Genomic DNA, 9,586 nt, shown 5'->3' on the forward strand with positions numbered 1-9,586 from the left:
GGATCTATTTGAGTTAAGTATGGCAGATTTGATGTTATTCTGTTGCACTATTTATTATTATCTTTCTAGGCTTATCGGTTATAGAATAAAAGAGTGTTTCTTTATATCGTAGGGTGAGATTTATTTTGTATCTTAGAGATCGAAGGTTAATCTAACAAATTTTTCAGCATCACATGGTACTAGTTAAAGATTCTAACTTTGAAGATCATTCTTTCCAGTCAGTTCTTATGGTTAATGAGTTTTCTGAGGTCTTTCTGGATGATCTTCCTAGTGTTCCTTCTGATAGAAATATTGAGTTTGCTATTGATCTAGTTCTGGACACTCGTCCAATTTCTATTCCTCCATATAAAATGGCTTTGGGTGATTTGAGGGAACTCAAAAAGCAGCTTAAGTATCTTGTAGATAAGGGTTTTATTCATTCTAGTTTATCTTTATAGGGTGCACCGATGATGTTTGTGCACTGGAAGGATGGTTTTCTTCGGATGTACATTGAGTATAGGTAGTTAAATAGGGTGACAGTCAAGAACAAGTATCCTCTTCTAAGGATAGTGATCTATTCAATCATTTACAAGGTGCCAAATTCTTTTCTAAGATAAAACTTTAGTTTGGGTACCATCATCTAATCATTAGGGAGGTGGATATCCCTAAGATGACGTTTCACACTCAGTATGTGCACTTTGAGTTTTTGGTAATGTTATTTGGGTTTACTAATGCTCCAATAGTGTTTATGGGTCTAATTAACAAGGTTTTTCATTAGTATTCGCATCTCTTTGTTATTGTGTTTGTTGTTGACATTCTGATTTATTGAAAGAGTTAGGTGGATTATGCTAATCACCTCTATATGGTATTACAGACCTTAAAAAAACAACAGTTGTATGCAAAGTTTTCTAAATGTGAGTTTTGGTTGAATGGTATAATGTTCATAGTTCATATTATTTCTAGTGAGGGGGTCATAGTGGATCTGCTAAAGGCTTTTATGGTGAAGAGGTGGCCGAGACCCATGACTCCATCCGACATGTAGAGCTTCTTGGGTTTGGCTAGGTGTTATAGGCTGTTTGTGGAAAGGTTTTCATCGACAGCTGCTCTTTTGACTAAGTTGACATAGAAGAACATCAAGTTTTCTTGGTTGGATGCTTATGAATAGAGTTTTGATAATTTAAAGCATAATATTCTTAGGCTCCAATTCTCGCTTTTCTATAAAGAAATGATGGCTTCATGGTTTATTGTGATCCATCATGGCTAGGGCTTGGTTGTGTGCTGATACAGTATTGGAAGGTGATTTCCTATGCTTCCAAGCAGCTGAAAGTGCATAAGAGCTACTATCCTAAATATGATATGGACCTATTGTCGAATGTGTTCTCTTTGCAAAAATAGAGGCATAATTTCTATGGTGTTCAATTGGATATCTTTTCTAATCATAAGTCTATAGTATGTGCAAACTCAGAAGTAGCTTAATCTCAGTCATAGGAGATGGCTTGAGCATCTCAGGGACTTTGATATAAGTCTTCACTACCACCCAAGTAAAGCTAACATGATTACTGATGCTCTTAGCAGGTTATCCATGGGGCGTTTGACTCATGCGGATGAAGGAAAGTAGGAATTGGTGAATGATATTCACTGCTTGGATAATCTTGGGGTTTGCCTTTTGAACTCCAAGGATGGTGTGATGTTGCAATAAGTGGTTCGATCGTCTCTTAGGGTTGAGATTTAGGAGAAGCAAGTGCTAGATCCTATCTTGATGAAAATCAAGAGTGACGTTGGTGGGCAAAAGATAGTTGTGCTTGAGATCAGTGGTGATGGTACACTACGGTACTAAGAGAGGTTGTGTGTTTCTAATGTCGATGAATTGCGACAATGTATATTGTTTGAGGTGCATGAATCGCGCTACGTTGTTCATCCTAACTTGATTAATATGTATCATGATATCAAGGAGATCTATTGGTGGAATAGCATGAATAGGGATGTGGCTATTTTTTCAGCCAAATGTATGGTTTGTAAACTCGTTAAGGTTTAGTACATGAGGTTAGGAGGGTCTTATCAAGAAATTGATTTGCCTGAATACAAATAGGAAGTGATTAATATGGTCTTTGTTACTGCTCTTCATTAGTCTCAGAATCAATATAATATGATTTGTGTCATCATTGATGAGATGAATAAGTTTACCCACTTTTTGCATATACAAACTACCTTCTCAGCCGAGGATTATGTGAAGTTGTATCTTCAGGAAATTGTGAGTCTTCATGGGGTGCCTAATTAAATTATTTTTAATTGTGGCATGCAGTTTAGATCTCACTTCTAGAGATATTTTCAAAATGGGTTGAGGACTAAGATTAGTTTGAGTACTGCTTTCCACCCGCAGATAGATGGGCATGCAGAAAGAACTATTCATATATTGGATGAGATACTTCGGGCTTTTGTGATGGATTATGGTTGCAATTTCGTTGGGCATCTACATTTGGTAGAGTTTACTTACAACAATAGCTATCATTCTAGTATTAGTATATCCCCTTTTGAGGCATTAAATGGTAGGAGGTGTATATCTTCTATTGGGTGGTTCGAGCTTGGTAAGGTGGATATGTTTTATCCCAACATGGTTTACCAGGCTAAGGAGGTGGTGGCGGTGATTTAGGATAGGCTTAAGGTTTTCCAAAGTTGTCAAAAGTCCTATAGGGATGTTAGGTGTAGAGACATTGAGTTTGACGTTGGGGATATGGTTTTCCTAAAGGTATCTACCATGAAGGGAGAAATACAGTTTTGCAAAAAGAGGAAGCTCAATCCTCGTTATGTTTGTCATTATTAGGTTTTGTGGAGAGTCGGTAATATTGTGTATTAGCTGGAGTTTCTCTCTAGCTTGAGCTTGGTTCATCAGGTCTTTTGTGTTTTTTTTAAAATAAAATTGACCCATGATGGTTAAGGGGTTGAGCAACACCCCCAAGATTTTTATTTCATCAAAAAATATAAGAATAAGGAGGAGGACTAGGCAAAAAACCTCCGAAAAGATGCAAAGCATAACATAAAGATTTAGTTAAGCTACCTAAAATATGCCTTAGTATCTTAACTCGATAGTACAAGATAATCTAAGAATCTAGGAATAATGTCCTCGGAAATACTCAATCAAAAAGAGCTCTTCAAAAAAGCTATATCTAAAACATACATAACCTATGAGAAGAGATATAAAGTATGTAAGCTCGGATTTGGGATGACAAACCACCTCCAAGATGTGGAGTCCACACATGATATCATCTACCTCTACTGCTCTGTGACCTTATGAGGGGTCTCATTACAGTGGAGCTAGTAGCTGCTTTGTAATTTTGACCCTTTTGCTCAAAACTTCTTGGTGATAAACAATATTTTTTCTGGAGCCTCTTGCCTTGACTTATGCTTGTTCAAAATACCTTTAGGACCAAATGCTTTGAGAAGTTCTTGACATACATCTTTATCCTCTTTATCCTCTTCTATCGAGAGGTTGTCATAGTCAACTTCATCTTCTGAGTGTATCACCCTATACTTATCATCCTCTATTTAAGAATCCATTTTGTTCTCTGTACAAACATCCTCAGAACTAGATAGCTTGCTAATAGACTTTGCCGAAGCAGGAAAATATTCATTAGTGTTTTTAGCAACCAAACCAAATTTCTTTTTCCCTTTAAAATGTTTATCATTTTTCCTAGCCCTGTCTTTCTTCTTTCCTTATTCCTTTTCCTATTGGTCTTGCTTTCTTTGTAGTGCTTCCTTCTTTTTTTTTTATATATTCCAACCCCACAATCAAAGAAGAAGACATCTTCTCGTTCCTTTCCTGCATCAAATTATCAAATTAACCAATATTCCCAATATGGGTTACTAGTGCCTGCACATTCTCCATTTCAACACCACATAATTCCACATCTTTCTCAGCTCTAGTAACCACTTCATAAGAGACATGATGTTTGATCCCATTATTTTTTCCCGGAAAATCCATAAGACACCCATCACCTCCCTTTATATCATCATCAGAATCATCATCAACAAAACCATGGGACTCAGGGGGCTTGGAATAAGATTTCAGCAATTCCTTCCCACTATTTAACCTATCAGAACAACCAGTACCAGTGGGTTTAGGGGTGTTGGAATCATTCAAGTCAGTACCTAGGATGTTTTGCTACTCCAGCATATCAAATGGATTCTTGTTGTTATTTTGAGAAACTTGTGAAGCTTTTTGTTTAAACACTTTTAGTTGATGTTGTTATTGTGCTTGTTGTTCATGATTGGTATTTTTACCTCTTCTTTAATGCTTTTTCCACTTCTAATAACCTTGTTTTTCAAGTAATGGAAGTGCATCAGTGATTTGGTGACTACTAGCCATTGTTGTGTCATGTTGAGCTATGGTTTTGCCCTCCTTTAGAAACTAATTTTTGGTGTTATCACTACTGTTTTGTTGCTGTTTTTCACTATTTTCAGCATCTTCTTTTTGATGTTTACTCTATTTGAACTCATCATCCCATCGCTTGATAGTGCAAGTCATATTGTTGTGCCCCTGATGCTTGCAATAAGTACAAAATTCTGGAATCCCTTCATATTATACATGCTTCCACTTGCCTTCAACATTCTCGTCCTCATCAAAACCCATCCACCTATGATGTGGTGTCGGTTTAGTAAGGTTAATTTAGATCTTAACCTTTTCCATACTCCCACTTGTCTTTTTATAAGTAGCTAAATCCAAGAATAAAGATTTACCTATTGGAGACAATAAAGGAGCTATAAATTCCATACAGTAGCAATGCTAAGGTAGCCCAGGTAAGATAACCCAAACAAGAACTAAATAACTTTCTTCATCTGGTTTAAAAGTTGGTGTCTAGATTTGAAACCTCATAAGCTGACCCTCTATGTACATTCTCCCTTGGTCCAAATTGTAGAGTGATCATACTCATTATCGAGGTCAATTACAAGTGCTTTGAGTTAAAGAGAGTAAGCTTCATATTACCCCTAAGCTCTATTTGCAACAAAAACTCTTTCCTTATTACCTCCATTTTTGGCATGGTGTTTGTCAATTTACCAGTGAGTATAAAATTATATTTCTTAGATTACTTCACTAAAAAGTCATCTATTTTAAATACCATAGTTGAAAATCCTTATTTTTAGGTAATTTTGGGTGGGTTAATATTAATAGGGACTGATTTCAAAGCTTCTTGAGCTCTCATTTTTGAAATCACTGAGTAAATAACTATTAGTATTGAAGGTAGAGGGACTTTGGGATTTATGGGGCCAAATAGGGTTTGGGTTGGGGTTTTCATGTGGTGATTTTGGGTCATTCTCTTTTGGTTCATTCGGTTCATATATAGAAATGTTTGGACAAGATACAGGGCTTTTTGGGATTCAAAGTTATAAGAAATTTTCATTGGTTTGGAGTTATGAATATATGGGTTGTTTTTTGATTGATTATTGTCTTGTGAGTGTTTTGGTTGATTATTTTTGGAGTAGGGTGCAGGATTTTGGAAAGGTTAGAGGGTAGGATATAAGAAGTAGTATTCTTAGGAATAACTTCACCATTCACCCCACCATTACCATTAGTGACCTCACTTTGTAACACACCATTTTGGGACTAGTTTTTTGGATTATGAACACTTTTTTGGGACTGTTTTTGGGGTTGTATAGCATCTGCAGCACACATCACATCAGTACAAACCTCAAAATAATGAACTACATCAATATCACTGTGCACAACACTATGTGCATTCCCATCAACACCAATCATTGCAGATAGAGTTAGCATAAGATGTTTAGGAGAAGAAAATTTACCTGTAAGATCTTCAATTGACTGTACACAATTATCATCTTCATAAACATCATTTCATTCATCAGAATTCAAATTGGATGATAATTGAGGAGAATCAATTGAGTCAACCTTTGCGAAATCAACAATTGGATTAGTTTGCACAAATTTCCCTGACCAATTTTGAGTTTTAGCCGTCGGAGCTCCACTGACAGAAAATTGGGGTTTTGAAACCCTAATTTCCAAATTGGACATATTCTTAGATGAATTAGATAGGTCTTTTGGGAGACTGGACTTGCTGACAATATTTTCCATCTAATTTAATTAGAAATTTTGAATTTTGTGCTACGGCACGGCGGTGCCGCCATCATCATAAATCATCAGTGCTGGCGCATTTTCAAATTAAAATTTGTGGCATTTGACATATTGATTTTTGGGGCTTCTTGGTGGATTTTTCTCACCTTAGTGAGGTGCTTCTGATGGAGTGCTGCTTTTCTCATTTTGCGGTGAGACGTAGTAACGCCACCATTGCTGAAATTCTCCACTTGTGACACTTTCTTCAATCTAAATTCAGGGTCGATTAGAGCAGTATAATTTGGGGATTTTTAGTAGGGTAAGTTTGCGGTGGAGTGGCATTTTTGTTTGCAGTAGTCTACTGCCACAAAACTCATCGGAGCTCTGGCGTCAGTGAATAATAGTGGAGAAATCTCCATTTGACCCACCTTTTGAGCTGAATTCTTGGAAGATGAGTGATCCTTGGCTTGCGGACAAGACCCAAAAGTTTTTCCATCACCATTCCCACTAAGAAAACATTGAATCGTCGTTATTTGATCTCCCAAACTTTTTGGATTTCCCACCCCAGAAAAAGAATTTTTCTTATTGTGAGGAATATTTGGAATCATAATCTGGTCCCAATTAACAAATCCAGATTCTTAGTGCTCCACATATGCTTTCATGGCTTCCAAATTGCTCAGTGGACATAGTTGCAAGTGCAATATTTATCTGTTCTAATTTTTGAGCATAAAGAGATAATTTTGTTGATGAATCCTTTTGTTACTAATTGGCACTGTTTGTGCCCATATTTTTTTACTAGTCTAGTGATCGGAGCACCTCCACCGGCAACGTTGAATCCATTTCATGGAAAATTCTAGAGAAAAATCTTGAGAGAAGGGAGAGGAATTTTCCTACAGAGAGAGGGTTTTATTTTTAGGTCTTTCATGTTTCCCTATTGAGGAAGTGCATTGGTGATCCTTCTTCGGCTGTTCCTTTAGAAGGATTGGGTATCACAAATTCTCTTCCTTATGAGGAAATACCAGTTAAAATCTTGGATAGGAAGGTTTGTCGGATGCGAACCATGGATGTGGCACTGGTTAAGGTTCTATGGTGGAACCACAAGATGTAAAGAGGCTATTTAGGAAGAAGAGGAGAACATGAAGTCCAAATATCCTCATTTGTTTTCTGCTCCTAGGGTTCATATGAAAGGTATGTGTCTTCAACACATCTTTATTTTTTGAGTTTGTTAAAGGAAAGATTAATATTTTTTCCTCTTTGTTTTAAAACTTTGTTAATGATTAGGAATATATTTGATAATGCAAATGACTCGTACGTGTGGTTACCCCTTCTTTGTCCATAATTTGGGGATGAATGTTCCTAGTGGAGAAGACTATAACACCTTGGGTTTTGACCCTTATAAAATTTCCTAGAATTCTAGTCTCTTGACCCGATATGACTCATGGGGATGAGCCATATAATGGGGTATGAATGGTATGGTCCTTTCTTATGTTGACCAGTGTTGATTGGTGGGATAGATTTTGGTTACTAAAATAGATACAAATTAAGGGTATAAGTCGTATGGTGGGTACGGGTCATTTGGTTCCTTAACTTAATATTAAACTTTATTACTTAGGTTGGATCTGAGTACGAGTGGCTCACGGTGAGCTCTAAGATAGGGTAGTAGTCGTACCATGGACTCATATGGTGGACAATGTCTAAATCTTCTTTTGGTTTAATCTGTTAGGGGTACGGATGAAGGGTATGAATAATATGCTTTATATACAAATTGGTTGGATGAGTCATATTCTCGACAGTGTTAGATCCAAAGGTGAGGGCTAGGGTATGAGTGGAGAGTTCCAATCATATTGGAGAGTACAACATGGTGATTCATTCATACCCCTGTGTGGGCTTTTGGTGCAACTTAAGTGGGGGTATTATAGATATTTCCCCACTTACCCTAATATGGTCCTACGACTTCTAACCTACTTGGGTGGTTATTTACCCTATTAATTCATTCATTAACACATATAAACGCTTCTAAACTAGTCTATAAATCTCTCAAAAGATTTTGGTAAAGGAAATCTAAGGTTTCAACTAGAGGATTCATTTGGGGCTTGTCTTGGTGATTTCATTCCATCATCATCTTTGTTTAAGGTATGTTCTCTTCAGTCATTATTAATTACAACTAGAAACATGGTTTTTATGAATTTTCTCATGACTTCAATGATTGTATGATTTTGGTTTACAAATATGAATAGAGGGTTTTGATATTAATTGGTTTGTTATGGTTTTCCATTATTTTAGTTATTCTTTATGTGCATTAAGTGTTGGATAATTGGATTGCATTGGAATAGTTTAATGGTAATTGAAATTTGTTTTGGTTATATTATGCCCCCAATGTGTTTGACAAAATGACTATAGGCATGTTTTAATTTCATCGATTAATTTTAATGAAACTCTTTCTTGTTCTAAAATCTGGTATTGCAATTATGAATGGTTTAAATAAACTGGAAAGTTAAATATCTAAATGGTTAATCTTTTGGGGTACAACAATTTGGTTGATTTGCAAAAATTCACCTTTTAATTCATGATCCATCCTATCTATTTCTTCAACTTTCATAAAAAATTTGGCCAAGACATATTCGATTTTGTATTTGTTGGGCTCTACAGGATTTACTTATTTTTTTCTTTCCCTATCAATAAGGTAGCACATAATGATCATACTCTCAATTTTTGTTGTTCCATTCACGATCATGATCAAACCTTGATTCCCACCTTTGCTTTCATAGGCGGGGCGGGAACCTCTTGAATAGTTAGCCAAATGTCGAATCTATTCATAAAGTTTCTTGGCCTTTTCATCATCATACTCCTTAGATGCTACAACATTCACCGTTTTTATGGGTGCACCCATCACATTCTTTGTTAAAATCTCTAATTGTGTCATCATTTTGTAATGTTTTTCTCTCTCTTTTCATCTCTCTTCTTTTGCTCTTTATTAGAAATAGAGGTAGTTGGGGAGCCTTTTGGTTCCTCAGCATCACGGGTATCCCACCCCCAATTTTCTTGGTCACTTCCTCAAGTAAGGTTATAGCTATATGATAAGTCAACTTCACAAGAGAGCCCCCAGCCGCTTTGTCTACCATGGTTTTATTGAGTGGGTCAATGATATGGAATGGAAAGATGACACTTTTGATTCTTAAAATAATGATTTATGCATGAACTTAGGGAGTTTTTTTTTAGTTATGATGCACTTTGGCATAAATTATAGGTAAAAGAGGTTTATGACATAATCTGAGCAAAATTTGGAGAAACAAACCTGAAAAAACCAACTCCAATAAGTATATGAGTCCACTCGTGAGTCGTAATCATTTGATATGACTCGTATGCTGAGTCCTATGAGAAACAAAACCAAAATCCAAATCATGAAACTAAGTATGAGGAAGATACGACTTAAGTAGCCCAGTCGTAAGATAGGGTACAAGTCTTATGCTGAAGTCGAAAGAATAATACAACCCAAGCTACTATCCAGAAATTGAAGTGTCAGAAGTATACGAGTCTAAAGTT

The sequence above is a fragment of the Capsicum annuum genome, chromosome 9, assembly GCF_002878395.1.
Source record: "Capsicum annuum cultivar UCD-10X-F1 chromosome 9, UCD10Xv1.1, whole genome shotgun sequence".
In the NCBI taxonomy this organism is placed as follows: Eukaryota; Viridiplantae; Streptophyta; class Magnoliopsida; order Solanales; family Solanaceae; genus Capsicum; species Capsicum annuum.